The following is a 22504-nucleotide window of genomic DNA, read 5'->3' as shown; positions in this document are numbered from 1 at the left end:
ATTTCAATGCTCAGATATGGATCTTTGACTCAGCTTGAGCGTTCAGGGAGCTTCATCATCTTGGCCACCAGCATGATTCAAGTGTTCATTCAGAGTCTTTCCTTAGATTAGAATCTATGACATTTCTTTCCTTGTATCAAAAATTGTCTGGAGTTCCCAAGGCTACCCTGTATCCATGTGGAGAGACATGTCTGTGAAGTAAGCCATGCCGAGATGAGGAAAGCCAAGAATAAAAAGAGGCAGTTAGTTCTAAAAGCATCGTTTAAATTTCTGGATCCAGGTATGCTAGGAGGGAATTTACACCATATCCTTTGCAGTTAACAAAAACATTTAAGCTTTGAATTTGTTTTCAGCTTAAGTTTAAATGAGCACTTGCAATATTGAAACTCAGTGGGTTCTAATATAGATCCATTCATTGAGTGAAAACTCTGAAACCACTTTAAATAAATGGTTTAGGATGTAAAAATAAGTGTTCTGCTTGTTAATATATATGTGTGTGAATTCTTGAAGAGTATTATAAACAGATCTATTCAAAATGGCAGTTTGGGAAAAGAGAAATTTATCATGAAGCCATCCAAAGTTAGCAATGTTGCTCTAACAACAGTTATATTACACTATATTATCAATCTGTTTAAATTTCCCCAAATGGTATGTAAAATCATATTACTTGTTGAAGACTTGTCTTAGCTATAATAAAATACGAGAAAACTCCAGGAAGATAAGCAGAAATGCAATAGAACTATAAAGATAATGAGAGATACAAAAATTCCCAGTAACTAATAGCATGGAGAATGAGCTCACAGGAGTACAGACATTTCACTAGATTAGAAATGCAACCTGAGACTACAAATAATCTTCAAGTTCTGTGAGTGGAGCACTTTTTACTCCTCTGAGTATCACAAAAATATTTCTTAAGAGAGAATTTAGCAAAATGACTTCCTGTCAGCACCGAGCAGATCAAGAAGGGAAGGTTTTGGTAGTGAGACTCCCAGTTGGAAGAATATACGAGGGGCAGACATGAGAATGAAACTGCAGGCACCAACTTTATTGTGGGGAGTAAGCTTCTATTGTGGGGAATACACTTCTGTGCTAGGGGACTGTATGTGCACCATATATGTCAGAGTACAATAGTGGCATTCTGCCACACATGCATGATACAATAAGCTGAATCATGCTTCTATGAGTTAGGAGCAGGTGCCCTACTACACTAATGTAACATTCTAAATCCAGGTCCTATTCTAGCCACGAGCCTGGATCACACCCAGACCTGGGATAGCCAGGCCTGGTACCCACACTTCCTAAGCTAAAAGGAAAAAAATTGAGGTCACTATCTACCTATCAGATAGCTAAATTAAAAAAACAATGACAACACCAACTGCTGGCAAGGATGCAGAGACACGAGACTGCTCAAACATTGCTAGCAGGAATATAAAATTGTACAGTCAATCAGATATAGTTTTCAATTTCTTATAATACTAAACATGCAATTATCATAAGACTCAGTAATTGCACCCTTAGATTATTTTGCAGTTAATTTATGTTCACACAAAAACCTATATACAAATATTCACAGTAGCGTTTCTTGTAATAGCCCAATGGAATAAGCCTGTATGTCCTTCAATGGGATAATGGTTGAACTAACTATGGTGTATCGATACTTTAGAATCTTTCTCAGCAATAAATAGAAACAGCTTTTGATATATGCAGAAGCTGGATATAAATCTCCAGAGGATTATGCTGACATAAAAAGTCATTGTCAAAATGTTACATACCGTATAATTTCATTTATATAACATTTTTGAAATCATAAATATTAAGAATGCAGGATAGTTTAGCGGATGCCAGGAATTAGAAACCGAATGAGGGTCAGAGGACTGTAGGGAGTTGGGTGTGATTATAAAACGGTGTCAAGGTGTTGGGACTAGTTAATACCTTGACTGTGATAGTCGATATACAACCTCCATAGGGAGATAAAATTTTATAGAACTTACACATACACACTAACAGAGTAAAGATAAAACTGGGAAATTTGAATAAGATGGGTGGAATATATCAGTATCAACATTCTAGTTGTGATACTGTACTATAGTTTTGGAAAATGTTACCAGAGGAAACAAATGAACAAAGTGTACAAGAAATCATTCTGTATTGTATCCAACAACTACACATGAATTTACAATGATCTTAATAACAATGTCAATTAAAAAAAACTTGCTAGATCCTTAATAAAAACAGATATGGGCTTGTGTTTGTCATGTAGATAGTAACAGAAATACAATTTCATTGTAAATTGTAGGTAGGTGAAGATTTAAATACTAGAGACAACATTTTTAATCCTTTTTAAAACAAAGTAGCTTTTGACTTGAATAGAGTAGTTTATGACTTAAAAATAAATAATAAATTTTATTAAATTATATATCTTGGGATGTGTATATATGTGTTTATTTACTTTTTCCCCTAAGATTATAAGTCTTTCCACTTCTGTTTTCAGGTAAATTCTTTTAAAAGGCTTTTTTCATAACTAAATAAATGCGAAGGATAACTTGGCTTTTTATCCTTCTGGCTTAATCACACGATATCAGAAATAGGCTAAATAACTGTTCTCATTTATTTGAAAAATCCCATTAACTGATACAGTAAAAAACTTATGCTATTGAATAAACAAATATTTTTATTCACAATGTTAACTTGTGCTAAAATTTGGAGAAAAAAAATTTTGTGTCTTTTTAATTATCCCAGACTACTTTTCTCTTAGAAATTTTATTTATAAAACAACAGAAAAAAAAATATTCTTATTGAGTACTTCTTAATCTAACTTTTTCTCATTTTTTTCTCATTTTTATTGAATAACTTTTTAAAATTAAAACTAAATTTATTCATATCAAATATTACACTCCATGTTTTCTTAAATAATATCAATTGCACTTTTACCTTCTCCACGAATCCTTCTCGGATCATCTCAGTTAAAAGCAATTATTTGTTCCTTGGAAGATTTTTAGTTTATATTACCAATATCTTGTTTGACACTTAAATGTCTTTTATCATTAATCTTATGTACAGTATCTGTCCCTAGGGCAGGAATTAGATATAATTATTTTTTGGTTTATTTAATTCTTCATATTGCCCAACATTTCTATTCAATAGGAGCTCATAAATAAATGTTGATTGATATTGATATTGATAAAATTTACATATAAAAAATGAAAATACACAAGTTCTTCAATATAAAGCATATGAGTACAATGTAAATCATCTTTATATTATTACAGACACAGGATAGATCCTTATATTTAACATAGATAATCCATTTCTGGGCCGCAAATGCACAGTTTATGAATATGCTTTGTAAATAGCCACCCCAACTAGAGATTTTACTTTACACATGGGCTAACAGAAACACTTTTTTCCTTCTCTGAAATTGCTGGAGTGGACCATACTCTACATTTCAAGGACACTTTTCCTTTTTCTAGGGTATACTAAAGAAGAGAAATATATAAGAGAATGGGAAATACCATTCATTATGCTGTATCTCACACCGAAAAGAATTGGGAATGATCTTTCATGGAGACAAATATTTAAATTATGACTAAGCTTTAAATGGTAATTTTATTCTATTTGGGTGACATTGTCAACTAAAAGAACTTCTGATGTATGATTCTGAGAGATGAAACAGTATGCATAATATAATTTCTTCAAGAAAAAAAATGCTTTATGTGCTTCCAACAACTGACTTTCATCAGAAGTTTTGACACACAGATCTTTGGTGAATTTGTGATTGGCTATACTAAATTCTTCCCAGAGTTTCATTATTCAATATATGGGTAACTGGGCCAAGACCCAAAATAATTTTAAAATAGAACCAAATGTTCAGAAAATAGCAATGCCATTCTAAAAGCTATATAATGTTTCAGAAGAGATCAATAACTACTAAGGAGAGTCTTCATTTTAACTTCCAAGTCTTGGTATAACTCTTTCACAGAGAATGGTAATCATATACTCATTTATCACTGAAGTGTCAATGAGAGTCAATGGCGTAGAATTTTAGTTAAATATTCAGGAGAAGAAAAAACTACCATTTAAATTGAGGAAAACTATATATGTACATATACATATACATATACACATACATACACATACACATACACATTCACATACACATACACATATACATATACATATACATATACATATATATATGTGATTGAAGTCTAAAACAAAATGTTTCACTAGGAATCTGAAAATCTGAAGAACTTGGAGAGAAAGAAGAGACATAGAAAGGGGGAAACTATCTATTCTTTGGAACTATTAGAGCTTTCTAAAAAGTTCTTGATCATTTTTTTAATGTTTCCCTCAGGTATGATTTCATGAAATTCCTTTGACTTTTTAAAGCCTCTTCCTGAACTGTCAGTCACATTCATTTTCTCTTTAAAATCTATTTTTAACATTCATTTTTATTTAATCGTGTAAGTTTCTCTCCTTAAACCTCGAGGTCCTTGGAGGGGTCCATAATCCATGATAATATAAAATGGAATGAATGCCAGATAAGTTTCTCCTGGATAAATCACTTATGGTCACACGTTTATTTCTTTGTCCACTTTATTAGATCAAATCAATGCCTATGAAGTGTTTCACATGATGTCCCTCAATAAATGTTTAGTCTGATCATCCCAGGCACCACTATTAATTAAAGAAGCTTTGTCAAAAACGTTTGCAAAATGTTTTGAAATGCCCAGATGATAGTTGTATAAATATATCACATTGATTAATATTTATTACCTGTTTAAAATGTATGTAGTAGCTATCACTTTTGAACTTAGGCACTTTGACAAGGATACTATTTTAGCATTAGAATAAAATGAATGGGAAGAAAGAGTATTCTATTTGCTAGGTCAGCCCATGCCCAGGGAAAAGAAATTCTGTGCGCCTATGTAAATGTGACTTAAAAGATGACTTGGAATTTATAATTAATAGTATACCCCTGTCCTTATCCCCTTTATTTTTTCACTAATCTTTATTCTCTACTTCCCCTAAATACTGTTTTCACATATATACTCAATAGCACTCACTCACTTGTTCTAACTCATGTGACACCTCTGCTACTTCTACCTTGATCCATAACTCTGAAAATCATGTTCTCCCTCTAACTTATGCCTGGATGCCCTCTCTCCTCTGTCACTTATATTCTATCACCCTATTATTCTTCCACATATGTGCTATTGTCCTTTTCACAAATAATTCTTGGGCAGAAGATTTATTTCAACTTAAACACACGATGGTTTGAGAAATAAGTGTCTGTTCCATTTAGTAATTTTACACATGGGCAAAAATTTCAGTGACTAAGAATTATTTTCTGTAGATTTCATAAAAGACAATTTTAAGAAAAGTAATATACTCCAAGAATAGATAAGTACCACCATTCTTCTATAGGTATATAACTCAGAGAAGACAAAGGTAGGCCTAGCATAGTAATTCTATTTTATATCAATAATCTTACCACAAATAATGAGTTTCATAATTTTTTTCCCATATGTACTTTGTAACTTTTTAAAAATTTTACAGAATACTAAATTATTTTCCTGGAATCAGCACGACAATCCCAAGAAATTCTTAAGAAAAGTGATTTTTACTCTGTAGATCATTTTCAATGACATGATCAAATGCCCAGAAGGACTTGATGTTTTCTCAGAAACTAAATATTTGAGATGATTTGATATACACAAATGTTTATGCAGCATATTAAAAGCAGAAAATTAAAATGACTCTATTGGCTTTATTTTCTAACGGACATGGGTTATTTAACTTATCAAACATTATAAAGCAAAAATCTTGAACAATACTTTTTTTTTCTATTTTTTTGTGTGTGTCTGTCAGAGATATCTTATTCTTACTTGATCACCTGTCCACATACTATAAAATATCATATATCAAAATATCATATATCAAAAAATATTGTGATTTATCATATGTCAATGAAACAGCATTTTATCTAGTTTACTGACAATGAATCTGATCATATCTTGATATACAACAAGATTCTGTCATATGAAAAGTCATCCAAATTTATATTTAGGAAAAAGCCAGAACATAAAGAAATTTTTCTTTAAAAAGGCTCTACTTGATCAAAATAGCACTCTGATTGCATCTCTCCTCTGAAACTTGTGGGAAGAAAAAGATGTCTGGGGTAACACATTTGCTAATGGTTGAGGAATTAAGCAAAGATTTCAGCTGGGGATGTAAAAATTATCTTAAGAGTTGAATTTGTTTTCTATTTCATGTTCCATTGAAGACTATAATTTGTCCTTAGCATGTTGAAAATTTATATAATTTCTCTCCAAATCAGTTTCTAAATGTTTCCCTAATGAGATCAGTAATAAAACAATTCCTTCAGAACACATGCATTTAACAAACATGAGCAAAGTATTTTACACTAATTTTGTCCATAGTTTTGCTAATAACTATTATTGTCCTTAATTTTGATAAAGGTTAGGAATACAGTATGAGTCTATATCAACCTATATTTCAGCATAAATTTAAGGTAATAGAAACAGATTAACTATCAACACCTTAAATTATGGCTGCAAAAATAAAGTATTTTAATTATTTGTCTTAACTCTAGTATATATAAAAATTGATTTATCTTTCGCTGTTAGAGTCCATGGAAAAGATCATGTGAAGAAATTTAATCAGCCTCGGACTAATTATACTAAAAGGCTGTGATTCATCAACAGTTGAATTCATGGTGAATTTTTACAAACACTTTAAATAAACTTTTAAAATACAAAATTTTCACATTAGAAATTTGAATCTAGTTTTATTACCACTTTAGGAAAATAAAAATGGTTGAGTAAATATAATTTATATCTTAAAATTTTCATTAATATAAGACATTTTTATTATCATTATGAGATAGCTGCTATACAAAATAATGCAATCAATTCATATGATGATATGAATGATAACATCTATTCTGTAGAAGATGATAAAAATCGTTGAAGAAAGGAGTTCAGTTTCTCAAATTGCTTAGTCTAGTGTGCAGTTTTTAATTTATGTTTGCATTGTTACAAAGATGTGATACCAAATAAATTATGCTCATACATGACAACATGTAGGTGATACCAAATAAATTATGCTCATACATGACAACATGTAAGTAAAGGTTAGAGCTCTACTGTGCACTGAGGGAACTTGGTACTTTTTTCAAACAATTGAGAATAATCATATTTGCACCCTGTAAATTCTGCATTCCAATCCACTGGTACTCACATATTTTGAAATTTTACTTCTGCCTTTTTGCCATTATTTGACAACCTGTTCAGTAATAATCTGCTTGAACCTAAGTAGCTAAAGCAGTCAAAACATCCATAACTTTTAAAGGGTTCTAATTGAACAATGATAACAACCTGAGCCCTCTACCAAATTATCAAGAGCTTAGCAGCCGCATTGTCAATAACTGCATTGTGCTCTCTTTACCAGTTTCTACACTGCAGAATGAAAGACACTTCTTTGTGCTAAAGTGAGTTAGAGATTATATTCTGTAAGAACCACTATGGGTGATGGACGCCTAAGTGATCTCCTGCTGCTGGCCTTGGACCATGAAGTAGCTGAGAATACTAATAGCAACAAAGCAAGAGCATTTTTTGCTAGTTTAAGATCATGCCAGTCTCTATTGATGTAAACAGGAATTTGATGGATGCAATGATCTGTCGGCTCTCCACAAGCAGCACATAAAACTTATTTTAAATTGTTTATCCTCTTAGATTTCATATGAAATGCAGGACGGACTGTAACTGAACTGATGATAATATTGGAATAAGACTTTGAGGCATACAAACTAGAACACAGTTTCTTTTCTCACTGTGTCTTTTTTGCTTCCTGTCAGTTGTGATCCCTGCAGAATTTACTGGAAGCAAAATGAAAATTTAAAAGAGAAAAACAAAATGAAAAAAATGATGCTTAGAAAAGACCTACTGCTTCAAATCAGGGTTGAAGGGAGAACATAGCAGTTTGAGCTGTAGAAGCAGCATTTAGGGCCCTAACATAACTGCTGATTTTCGAACCATATTCTATCACTATGTACGTGTCTGGGATATGCAGTACCTTGCAAAGAGTGACTCTCCTACATAGAAAAACTCAGATTCTCTCTTCTGTGGACATTTCTCTCCAGAACTCACAAAATGCACTCTTGGTTTCCAGACTCAGCATTTGTTTCTCTTGTGTTTTGCTACAGAATAATAATTATGTATGGTTTAGCCTAAAAATGGCACCCCTGGAGTGAATCATTGTAACAGTAACTAATGTGAAAAGTTGATTTGCAGATTTCCCTGTGTCAAATGTTTATTTCACAGCATTGTCAGGAAGCATTCCTTAAAGCATCAGAAAAACAGAGGACTGACATTTTTAGAGACTGAAGTGCTGAAATTGTTATAAGACAATAAAACAATAAATGTTTCTCACGATACCCTCATATTTGATTACCCAATCTGGCACCAGGTGAATGACATCATACCCACCTGGCAAATGCCAAATATCATGAATATAGCTTATCAGAGATAAAAACATGGAGCATAATAATTTTATAATTATTTACCTTAGGGATAGCCAAAACAATGTATATAATAACTGCAACTTTTTCATGTATAGGCATACTTTGTTTTATTGTGCTTAACTTTATTTTGCTTCAAAGATTTTTTTTTTTAATTGAAGCCAAGACCCACCACCAGCAAAAAAGATTATGACTCACTTTATTGTGTTACTTGCTTTATTGTGGTAGTCTGGAACTGAATCGGCAATATCCCTAAGGTATGCTTGTATGTTCCTTTACAAGAAAAGTCCTACAGAAATTCTTTCAGAAGTCACTCTAACCTATGTTTCCCTCCTACTTTATGATCCATTAAACACTCAATAATGTTTATCTTCATTGTTTTCAATGCTATTTCAAGGTCTTTTATCTTCTTTCCAAATTCTGACCTCTGTCCCACCCAGGTTATGTTCTGGGTCTTGATTTGCAACCTATCCAGTAGAAAAAAGCAAAACAAACAAACAAACAAACAAAGTCTCATTCTCATTTTCAGTAATCTTCCATTGGGAATGCTTTGGTGAATGATTTAAACTGAGTTATCAATTACAAATAATTATTAATGTATTGCTTCTTCCAAGAACAAAAATCCTATTTCAAATTAATAAAGAGAAAGAAAATGAAGGTACTATACACTGAGACAGCACATTCTTTTAATGCCTCTCAAATGTCACCACATCCTAAAGTGTGTTCTCTCATTTAAAATAGCTGTCCCAAGAGGATTCTCTTAAAAAGAGTCTATGGAAAAAAACATTATCCCAAGGGGATAAGGACAATTCCCATGGAAGCTTATATTGTACTCCCTTAAGAATTGATTAAGGCATTTCATCTTTGCTTCTGTTAAAGGGTGGTACAAGATAACAGGATGGCAGACATCTGAAATTGGATTCTATCTCTAGTATAAGGCAAGCTATCAGAGAATTTCTCAACAAGAATGAATAGTACTAATTTAAACAATTGCTTTTGTTTAGTTATATATCCTTGTTTAGTTATATATCCATAAAATCCCCTTTGGTGTTATTTCTACCAACTGCTATCTTTATGTGATACTACTAAGAGATACTATGATGAACCACAGAATTATGGATCTTCTAAATTTACAGGTTTATTTCTAAATTTACTCTGATTCACTAGACTAATGTTAGGTGATGGTGGAAGACAGATGCCTGCACATTCTCTATGTCATTTTGTACACCACACAAAAGATGGTCTTTAAATAAATATCAATGACATAGAGACCCATCGATGCAAAAATCAGTTTAGTGCTTGCAATGAAGATATTCTCCCTCACTCTGTTATTGCTGATAATTATACCAGTATAGTTATAGCCATAAGCACATACCTTTCAATTACATAATACTTTAGAGTTTTCAAAGAGGTTATACATTTATTATCCTAGTTGATCCTCACAAATTCATGGCATTCAAAGATTTAAAAACATAGTATATAGTATCTTCTGGTTAGGTAAACACTGTGTTCCCCTCCTCCCATGACCAAATCAAAATTACAACTAAATTAAAGAACAATCACCCTAGAAAATCTTCTGAAGATTAGCTGACTATAACTATTGATAGAAAGAAAAAGCCATGTTGAGACTGGTAGGAGGGGTGAGGATGAGAAAAGGGCTGGTCCCATACCCACAAGTGACAGTTGACAATAGAAAGGATATCTAGGCTGTGAAGGTACCCCCTGAGGAGCAAGGGGTCCCAGCCACAGAGCAAGCTTCTCAGTTCAGGACACCAGTGCTGAGCAAAGAAATTCCCACAACATCTGGCTGTGAAAATGAGCAGGCATTCTGTCCCAGTGAGATGAAGGTCTACTAGAAACCCAGGTGTCCTCTTAAAGGGCCTTCACACAGGCTCACTAGCTCACCAACACTCATCCTAAGCTTCAGTGAAGGGACAGAAGCTCAAAGGCACCAGGAACATACAGGGAGGAACTGAAATGCCTGGCTTCAGGGCTAGGGCTAGAGATACAAATGCTATTGTTGAACCCTTCTCCCACATAGCCTGCAGGTACAGGTGGCTGTCCAAGCTGAAGCTGCATGAACCTGGTGAATACCACTTACCCCACATTGGTAAATCCTTGAGACTACTCCCCACCTGAGCCACTTTCAGTGGCAGGCAGCTAACCTCTACCTATGCTACAGACTTTCCTAAAATCTCTCAAAGATCCACAGGCTCCAGACAGATGACAGCTGGAGTTGATGTGCCCTGTGCCTCTTTCTGAGCAGCTCCAGGCCTGGCACTGGTGGCAGCCAGCCTTGATTAATAGTGCGGCCCCTCTCACATACCTCTGACCCCAGAATAGGAAGCTCTAAACCACTGATTGCTTTGTAGCTTCTACCAGGTGTCCCTGAGCTGGGCACAAGCAGCAGTTGACCTTGGCCTTCACTGGAGCCCTTCTCCAAAAGCCCAGAACCAATAAATATAGTGGCCAGCTTCAGACCACAATAGAGCACTACACAATTAATTTCATATATGGCACACCCAAAGAGGGGTCTCAGCAGGCACCAGAGCCTTGTTGAGGCAAATCCCTCTTCAGGGGGTCAGTACACACACAATAGCTTATCTACTGTGGTCATGCCAGTCCTCAATGCCAGTCATCCTAAGGGTCAATCCCACTCACTGATATGACAACAGCAATCGAGGCTCAACTATAACAGGAGAGCACACACAACCCGCAAAAAGGACACTTCTGGATTGCCTGGTTCAGGTAATCAGGGAAACTGTGCCACTGGGGCCCAAAAAACTCCTACTACATAAGGCAAGCCTACCAAGACTGGGAGACTTAGCAGATCTACCTAATACATAGAGACAAACACAGAGATATGACCAAAATAAGGAGACAAAGAAACATGTCCCAAATGAAAGAACAGGACAAAACTACAGAAGAACTCTAAACAAAATGGAGGCAAGCAATCTATCAGATGCAGTTCAAAACTCTGGTTATAAGAAAACTCAATGAGATTAGAAGAGTAGATGAACAGTGAGAACTTTAACAGTGTGATAAGAAATGTAAATTTAACCAAGGAAGTAAAAGACCTGTACTTGGGAAATTATGACATTGAAGAAAAAAACTGAAGAAGACACAAATAAATGGAAGCATACCCTGTGCTCATGAATAGAAAGAATTAACACTGTTAAAATGTCCACAATACCTTAAGTGATCTATACATTCAATTAAATCCTTACTAAAATACTTATGGCATTTTTCAGACAACTAGAACAAATAAACATAAAATTTATATGGAACCACAAAAGACCTTGAATAGCCACAGAAATCATGAGAAAGGACAAAGTTAAAGGTATCACATGATCTAATAGAAAACTATACTACAAGACTATAGATATCAAAATAGCATGGTACTGACATAAAAAATAGACACATAGATAAATGAAACTGTAAAGAAAGCCCAGAAATAAATCCATGTCTCTATGGTCATTCAATCTATAACAATGGAGGCAAGAATAAATAATCGGGGATAGACAATCTTTTCAATAAATGGTGTTGGCAAAACTGGACAAATACATGCAAAAAAGATAAACCTGACCACCTTCTTACATCTTATACAAGAATAAACTCAAAATGGATTAAAGTTTAAATGTAAGATCTGAAACCATAAAACACCTAGTAGAAAATATATGTAGTAAACTTTTTGTCATTGCTCTTAGTAATATTTTTTTTGGATATATCTCTTTGGGCATGGGAAACAAAAGAAAAAAAATTAACAAATGGGACTACATCAAACTAAAAAGGTTTTGCATAGCAAAGGAAATCATCAACAAACAAAAAGATAACCTACTAAATGGGAGATATTCACGAATGTTACATATGATAAGAAGTTAATATACAAAATATATAAAAAGGTCATAAAACTAAATAACCAAACAGTCGAATTAAAAAATGGATAGAGAACTTGGACAGACATTTCTCCAAAGAGAACATATAGATGGCCAATAGGTATGTGAAAAGATGCTCAACATCATTAATTAGCAGAGATGTGAAAGTTAAAATCATAATGAGTTATCCCCTGTCAGAATGGTTATCATCAATAAATCAGCAAACAACAAGTGTTGATGCAGATGTGAAAAAAAGAGAACCGTCATGCATTGTTAGTGGGAGTGCAAATTGGTGCAGTTACTATGGAAACAGTATGACAGTACCTCAAAAATTAAAAATTTAACTACTTCATGACTCAGCAATTCATACTGAAAATTAATCCCCCCAAAATCCAAATAACTAATTTGAAAAGATATGTCCATTCATGTGTTCATTGCAGCATTATCTATAATAGCCAAGATATGGAAAAAACCTAAGTGTCCATAAATAGACAATTGGATAAAGAAAATGTGGTACATATATACTATGGAATATTACTTGGCCATAAAAAGTGAAATCTTACATTTGTGATAACATAGATGGATCTATGCTAAGTGAAATAAGTCAGACAGAGAAAAACAGATACATAATTTCACTTACATATGGACTCTAAAAGACAAATGAACAAACAAATCAGTAACAGACTTATAAATATAGAGAACAAACTGATGGGTGCCAGATGGGATGGATCTTGCAGAAGCTAGGTGAAAAACATGAAGGGAGTAAGCAGTACAAATTAATAATTACAAAACTGTCAAGGGGTTGTGGAATACAGCATAGGAAATAGAGTCAATAATATTGTAATGGCTATGTGTAGTGCCAGGTAAGTACTGGAGTAATCAGGAGAATCACTTTGTAAATTATATAAATGCCTAACCATTGTGCTGTACACCTGAAACTAATATAAAATTCAATTTAAATAATTTTTTAAAGTGAAAATTGGAAGTTACAAACTAGTCATGGGGATGTAAAGTATATCATAGAGAATATAGCCAATAATGTTACAATAACTATGTGTGGTGTCAGATGGATACTAGACATCGAGGGTATCACTTTATAAGCTATATGAATGTCTGACCACCATGCTGTACACTTAAAAATAATATAATATTGAATGTCAACTTTAATTGAAAAATCGTTAAAAATAAATAATATAAAATAAAATTAAACTTAATATGTAAAGATTAATGGCTTATACAATGACATAAGTTTGGGAGAGCTAGTAAATTAGAAAATATTCTTAGCCTGAAAAAATGTATCATCGGGTAAGATTTTAGTATTTTATTGCATTTCTTATAATCTCTATCTTAATGTATGATGAGAGATATAGATATATAAATTTAATATTTAGTAAACAAAGCAAAACTAAGTGTTAGAACCCAGATTTTCTAATTCCTTACTCAAGCATTCATTAGGCTGCTCTATGCACTTCATTCTAGGATACTTCAACTCTTATTTAAAACAAACAATCCCCAATGCCAATTCAGTATCCAAAGCAGCCAATATTGCTACTCTTTGATATACATGTAAAAAGGTATCAATGACTGTGGACTTCCAAATGAGACCTCTTGAATTATCATGAAGTGTTAATGGAACTCTCATGGTTTTTGATGACACTGTTTTAAGCCCTACTAAGGAAAGCACATGTTTCCCTGCTAGAAAGATTTCATAAAAACCAGTGATCATCACATAATAATAATTTCTAGTCTTTATTAATATAGAATCTGTAAAAACTAAAATAAGAAGCATACAACAAATAAAATAATATTTACTTTAAAAGTATATTTCTCAAATTAGATTCCTCTTTAATTATAATTTATATTATATGAAGAATTCTAACCATTTAATTTGTTTCCAAAATCTAACATTGTATTCTAAAGCTAATCTGTCTGAAAAATTAAACATAACTTTACAAATATAATAACATACTGTTTGTACAACTTTTAAATTTCCCCAAACATGCTTTTTCATGTTTAATATAAATTTTAATTCTGGAAGTGAGGTATTATTGTAATAATTTTATAGATGAAGACACAGAGAAATAGATTTATGTTTTCAAAGTGTTTTTGGAGTTTGCATAGTAATGAGTATGCCCAGTGCTGACTTGAGACAATTCCTCCTCAATAGAAAGCTATTCTAATTCAGGAAATATAAAACCAAATATCAAGCATGTCTAGTAACAAAACTTATAGATATCACTTATTGCTATTTTCTATTTCTCTACTAAAGAAACATACATAGGATGATAATTATGCTTTTGGACATATTTGCCAAGAAGTAAATTTGGCAATTTACTTCATGATTCATTCTGTTAAGGAAAGAAAAAAAACAAAACAACAATAAAAAAATCACTGATGGAGCCACAACTTCTGTAAGGGCTGGCTAGTCTAATTTTGCTGAATACTTCGTATGTTTTTAGAAGTTTATGTAACTCAAGGATTTGTTTTTACCCCAACACAGACTTCAAATAAAGTGTAATCCCCCCCCAATAGGCTTTATGTGGAAGCTTTATCATAAATTCTTATTATGAAAACTAAAAGTAGGAAAATAATCCTCTTCCTATTCCATGCCATCTAGATGATACTCACATCATGTATGCTCAGCCAATCATTTTTAAGAGATAATTCATGACAATGGTGGCAAAGGGATGGATGATGAAAATTTAGGAACAATTGAATACAGGGACATGACAACAAATATCAAATATCTCGTAATGATATTGCCAGTGACACATTAAAGAACACATTCTTGTGGCAGAATTTGTTTGATTTTTGCTTCTTGGTCCCTGGTAGTTTATTATCCCTAAAAAATGATTAATTCTGACTTAAATTAGTTCTTTATCCAATAAAGTTAACTTCAACAGTTTGTAGTTTGCAACTGAGATTTCTGACAATTTCAAGTCTAGATGATAAAAGAAGTGTGCACACATACCTTTTTTTCATATTTTGATATCATTATTTTAATGCCTATAACACACATAATAAATTATGAGAAATTTTCTCAAATTTAGCCATTCTTCAATTGTAAAATATATCTTCAGTATGTCCTTATCAACGTTGTTTTAATCCAAAAGAATAGAAAACAATTTGAGTTAAGCATTTGTGAACCGATCCATAAAACAAAGGCATTACTTTTAGATAGAAGGAGAGACATTTATCATGCTGAAATAAGATGATGGAAAGTAAGGATGGGGGTAAGATGTAGTTATTTTCGAAAGGAAAAGGCAGACTGCTAAGGGTGTTGATGGTGCTGTGGCTCTTAATCTCACAGGAAATTCTTGATTGATAAGACAGAGCATTAGAGCTCTGGACCTCTCTTTCTCTGCTTTGAATGTTAAAGATATGAAATGTGAAAAATATAAAAAGATCTCTGCTTTTGCAGGAAAAATGTAAAGTGTGACCTTGCTATTGTAGGTGGTAACGTGACAAGCTTGATTATTTCCCAATTTCTCTCTCTTTCATCAATCCTATAGGACAGAAACATGCTATACTCTACCCATTTTTAAAACCTCTTTTCCCCAGATGTCCCTCTAGCCATTACAATTTCTCTTTTTCCCTTTATCAAAAGTTTTCAAATTCTTGTCAAATCTTGAGTCTTCATCTCTATCAGCCCTTCAGTAGCTTCACACTGTGATCACTCCAACAGTCAGGAATCATCTTCTTCACTTCAGTTTTATGAGATCACATATGTCCGGTTAGCCCTTGGCCATTCCTATTCAGTCTCCTTTCTGAATCTTCCTAATTTATCTAAAGTCTAAATGTTGAATTACCTTGGTACTTCAGTTTTAGACTTTTTTTCTCACTATATTTACTCCACAAGTAATCTTATTTAGTCCCAAGGCTTTAAATGCAAACTCTATAGACTATTTCCCAAATATGTCTGCAAAAATGACCTCATTCCTTAATTGCAGACTTAAATATCCAACTGCTTACTCAAAATCTCCCAGTGGATATTTACTTGGCAAATCAAACTGAACTGAATTTGAACTATCTCAAATCTTATACTCCTAAAATCTTGTCCACTTTGATCAAGGGACTTCAGTCATCCATCCAGTCATTCAAGCTCCCCCCGGAATTGTCAATGACTTTTATTTTTCACACTCAAAATTCAGTTTATTAGCAAAATCCTATCACTAAAACTCAAAATACTTCCCAAACTCAATCACTTCTCATCACCTCTAACCTTGTGCCAGGAATCATTATGTCTTTCATTAGCTCCTGAAATTATCTCTTAACTGATCTCCCTGGTTCCACTTGTGCCTCTTTGCAGACTATTTTCTGGAGAGCAGTAAGAATGCTCGTTTGCAAGAATAGACCAGTTATGGTCATTTGTCTGGTCAAATCCTCTGATGGTTTCCCATAAAACACCAAAAAAAAAAGATAAATGAGGAAAGAAGGACGAAGAGAAGAGAAGAGAAGAGAAGAGAAGAGAAGAGAATATAGAAGAGAAGAGAAGAGAAGAGAAGAGAAGAGAAGAAAAGAGAAGAGAAGAGAAGAGAGAAAAGGAAAGAGAAAAACAGAACTCTTCGCATGGCATAGACAGTCTCACATATCTAGGCCTCACCGCTGCCTCCCATCTCAAAACCTCATTTCTGACTATTCCATGTTTCACACCACTCTACTTTCTCGTGATCTATTTTCAATACTTTATTACCACCTGAAATAATTTGCTTATGGTATGCTTCATCCTTTAGAATGAAAGCTGTACAAAACAGCAACAAATTTTTTTTAAACGACTGTATAACTGGTGCCAAAAATAACACCTTTGTACATTGAAACATAGTAATAACACAGTAACATAGAAAATCAGCAATAAATCCTTGCAAAATGTAAAAGGAATGATTGCATTTAGTTGGACCACCAGATACAAGTGATTTCAATGAATTTTGATCAATGAGTTAAGATCATAAAAATAAGATGCCATTTTACTAAGGAGGCAAAGACAATATTTTAAGAATATAATTTTGCTACAATTTTGAAATTATTTGATGAACACAATATAATTCTTATATTGTTGAATATTTAAATTGTTTATACCTCTTTGTTAATACATTTTGCTAGAGAGAACATTTCGAAATAAATCTTTATGAGCATCTCAATTTTTTCAAACTATAAATTCTAAGTAAAATTCCTAATTGAGAAATTTAAACATTTTAAAGGCTATTGACAAATACTACCAAATGCCCACTATGAAATTTATATTAATTTCTTCTCCTACCAAAATAGCATTAAAATGCAAATTTCATCCACCCCTGGACAACCCAATGAACTATTTAGTAAAATAAATGCAAAATTAAAATGAAAATTTTCTTAATGTAAGAAATAAAAGTCATATTTTCCATTTTACATTTTTAATAAGACTAGATTTTTTTTATATTTCTGAACATTTTTATGTATTTTGTAATTTTTTTTATCACTGCTCATTTTATTCTAAGGAGCTAGTCATTTTTATCTTCTTGTCCTTTGTTTTGCAAATATTTTCACATTCATTCCCAGTTTACCTTTTGAATTTTGTTTATAGTGCTGACATTTGTGATCAAATGTGTCTATATTTTTTGTATATTTTACTAATTTAATAATTTGATAATTAGTACACTTTTTCAATTCTAAATTTTTGTGTGTGTGTGCTTTTCCTTTTCACAATTTAACTTTTTATTCATTTAAGAATTATTTTGGAATATATTATAAAACAAGTCTCTTTCATCCAAATGTTGAACCATCTGCTAGAAAACAAGTTACTGAATAATCCTTCATTTCCTCATTTTTTATATGTCTAGATATCAGTTCTATTCTCCTAATCTCTTTATACATGCGCATTACTATACTACACAATACTCTTGCTAATTATTTATCCTTAGAACTGTGAAAGCACTCAATAAATGTTTTTCTTGTTGTTGTTGTTGTTAATTATGAATAAAGCAAGAGTTATTGTCACATGAAAGAGGGAAGTGAAAGAGGATGCCTGTGGAATGGATATGCTCCAAGCCGGGATCTCTGGCCATCAAGCCCGGGCCTCCCAAATGTTCCACAGTGCTCAGGAAACAGATAAGAAACATTCTTTTCCAGCTCATTTGAGGAAATATTGGAGAAAGAAAGCTTTCTCTAAGAGAAAGTTCTTATAATCTTCTTAACCACTGGTCAACCATACTGCTTGAGAAACATTGGGACAAAGTGAAACTGATACTTCCTTAAAAATAGCAGAAAACCAGTACTGTTTCCCAATATTCTGGAATCTACTTCTCTGCCCCAGATGGCCTAACTCCTGAATATAATATTTGAGGATCTGGGGAGGTCTTAGTGTCATTATCATTTACTCCAGGGGTCAAAATTTACATTCTCTAAGTAGAAAAACTGAAGCATATGGAGCTAGTAGTCACTGCATCCAGTGCATTTCCCTCAAATAAATCTCCAGTTCCTAATTCAAACATGTTTTCATGTCATTTGGTCTTATTTACCATATAAACCCAGATCAAACATTCCTTCCTAGGTGAGACTTTCTTGCTTTCCTCTCCTTGATCCTCTTTTCTATCCTCTATCACACTACTTGTCGTACCATACAGTGATGTATCGGTTTGCAGATTTCTCAGGTTTAGCTCCTAAAGATTAGGGACTATGTCTGTATTTCCAATATCTAGTACAAGATGTTATGCAGGGTAGATTTTACTTAATGTTTATTGAACTAAGTCTTGTCACCTAATTTTGGAGCAGCAGAGGAATTTTATTTAAATGAGTTATATCTGAATCAATAAATCATGGAGTTCAGGCTGAAAGAACCTTGAAAGGCCATCTTGTACAATACCTCTTCCAGTGTTTGAATTTCCTTTACAACATCCTATTTGAACACTTAACAATGAATAGGTTATGACCCCTGGAATTAGCATATTTCATCACCAGTAAACTCAGAGCTTAAAAGCCTACCTTTGGGTTAGCAAAAATTTATCCTCCTTTACATTCCATCCAGAGCATAAATACTAATCCCTTTTTCATACGTAATATTTCAAGATGATTCATTTTTTCTCAGAAACAACATATCCAGTCTTTCAAGTATGGTTTACTTGCTGTGGTTCCAACTTCCACCTCTAAAGAATGTGGTCTCCATTCCTTAGAGGTAGCCTGACCACTGTAGACTCAGACAAGACTATCACATCCCCTCTCTTTGTCTTTCATCTTATATTTATACTCATTCACAATTTATAGCACCATCACTATTAGATACCTTCAGAACACTGTGAACTAAATCTTTTAAATCTTTTTTATACAATCTGCTACTAAAGCAAGCCCCTCTAGCCCCTAATAAAGGCCATGACTAGGACTTGAGTTGTTTTATTCCTGTTAAATTTTACCTTGTTAGAGATCTCCATTGCTTCAACCATACCAAGACATCTATGAATCCTATTTCTGTCATCCACTGTAATCTCTATGAAATCCTTTCCTGATTTGTGTCATATCCAAACTAAAGTCCTGGTCTTCTTTGGCTCATTCCAGAGCCAGTGCCAGATGCCAAAGTGGAGTGGCTTTTTTTGATGGCTGCTTTCTCAACCCTTTTGAATTTATATATATTGAGCCTAGGTAAGATGCCTTAATATATTGAGATTGGGATATGGAGTATCACCACTGCTCCACACAGTTGGGACAGCCAGGGCCAGAGGCCCAGCTTTCACTGTCATCATCTCTTGGGAAGTGGCCTCCATGGCCATCCCCAGATGCTACCATGTTTGGGAGGTATGTTGGCCTCTGTAGGCCACCATTTTGAGATGTCTGGCAGTTAGCGCAGCTCCATTATTGATGGAAGTGAATATGGGCAGAATTAATCGGCATATTGCCAAAGTTACTTTGGAACATCTATTTTAAATAACTTCTTACAACAATCTATTTGGGTCTATTTGGGACTAAAAGGGTATTTCTTTGCTAAGCATCCCAAATGCAAATATCAGCCACCCCTCTCATGATATGTTTTATTTTTTTTTCCACTTGGGTAAGCAAGATGATTACCTTTCCCAGTCCCCATGATTGTAGATATAACCTGGCATATGATTTCTGCCCAGTAGAATACTAGTAAAAATAATTTGTGCCACATGCATGTCATACCATATAATATTTCTCATCCTCTATCATGTGTTCTTCCTACTCAGACTACTGGACATGAAGGTCTCAGAAAAAGGAGAATAATGTAAGAGAAAGAGCCTAGATTTTAAGGTCACTGCCTAGAGCAAGGATACCTAAGATGCACCTGATCAAGGACATACAATGGCTTTACATGAACTAGAAATGAAATCCTTGGGTGACACTACCATATTTGGGATTTGATTATTCCAGCAAGACAATCCTAACATAGCTAGTATATAAATAGCAATGAGCAATGCCAGTCCACACTATGTCTTAAGACTGGTATTGTAAACATCCTCAGTTAAATAGTAGGTAATGTAAAGAAATGAAACACATTCTTGAACAACTTTTTTTGTCTTCTCATTCTCTTATCCACATCTAATAGCATTTATTCCATATTAATAAATAAGACATTAAAAAGTTTTGTCTCAGTATTGGCTTTATTTGTATAATGAGAAGCAACCAATTCAGGACCTATTTTTATAAGAAGTATCCAGACTATTATTTATACTATTATAAAAGTAGCTTAAATAATCTAATCAGGAAATTTAATATGCAATATTTTAATACATGCATTTTGTTTTTGTTTTTTTCCTCCTAAATACTTTATAAAAAACTAAAATCGTGTTCTGTTTCACAAAACATAAGTAAATTAAGAGTCAAGTTAACATAACTAAACTTTAGCAAAAAACATAATATATGAGATGTCCTAATAAAGTCACATTTATATAATATTTTAATAGAATTGGTAAAACAAAGAAAGTGAATTAAAGCACATGAGAAACAAGGTTTTGACATTTTAGTTTTTGAAGCATGGTGTTAAGCATTTCAATATGAGGATCATGGTATTTATAAATGCTAGGGATTACAAAAATGCTTTTTGACTCCTTTCAAATCCACTGGTTTACTGTAAGAGCACATAACTCATGAGATAAAGATATAACTAATGCCATAAAGATGGCAGAATTTCTGAATAAAAATCTGATAAGCTAATAAGCAAATATCACAGTCCATGTTTCTAAAAAAATAAAATACAAAATACAGATAGAATGAGGTAGAATGAAGTAAAATCTAAGAAATTCATTAAAATTATGAGTTCCTCAAGGTAGTAAAGACTTGTCAGTTTTGAAAACTTATCTAGATAGTGTCAAAAACTAAACTTATCTTCCATTCATGATGGTCATATTGTATATAGAAAATATAGAAAATTTTCACAGTATATTTTAAATAATTTAATATCCAATTAATATGTGCATTAGTAAAGTGTTACACTGTAAAAACTCTAACATTCGTCATTCTCCAATATCTGTCATCTAATATCAACATTAATAACAAAGCAATTACAAAGAAAGAAATGAGGTAGAGATAAAAATGGAAAGAAGGTAGAGATTTAAAAAATGAGGTAGAGACAAAAACAAAAATAAAAAGCAACATAAGAAAACGTTAGAGAAAATTAGTTATATATTATTTAATTTTGAAAATACACTATGATTGGGCCATAACTATATTTTCTACCTGGAGACTGAATACTAATCAGTGTTAATGATATAAGAGATGGAAACATAAGAGACCAAAAAAATTTTTTGCAATTATGTAAGCCAGAGTTACAGAGGGACAAAGTTAAAATAGTACCAATGAGACTAAAAAAAAGAAAATGCATATTTATAGTATAGCTTTTCTTTTCCTCAACAGGAGAGACATTACAAATGACACGATCTTTTTGAAGAACAAAACCATAAAATAGTAGTAAAGACTGACAAAATAGGAAATTCTGGAAGATGTGTGGTGCTAAGGGTAAAAATTATAATGACTTCGCAATTTTGCGAATTTAATGTAGTTTCAGCTACATTAAATCAAAACATATATGTTAAGCAAGTGCATATTCCTAACATTGACACGAGATGCTATAAAACTAAAGAACACTTCTAGATAAAAGTTACAT

The sequence above is a fragment of the Pteropus medius genome, unplaced genomic scaffold (genome assembly GCF_902729225.1).
Source record: "Pteropus medius unplaced genomic scaffold, Ma_sr-lr_union100, whole genome shotgun sequence".
NCBI classification, from domain to species: domain Eukaryota; kingdom Metazoa; phylum Chordata; class Mammalia; order Chiroptera; family Pteropodidae; genus Pteropus; species Pteropus medius.
The sequence above is the reverse complement of the archived record's forward strand: the minus strand, read 5'-3'. Positions refer to the sequence as shown.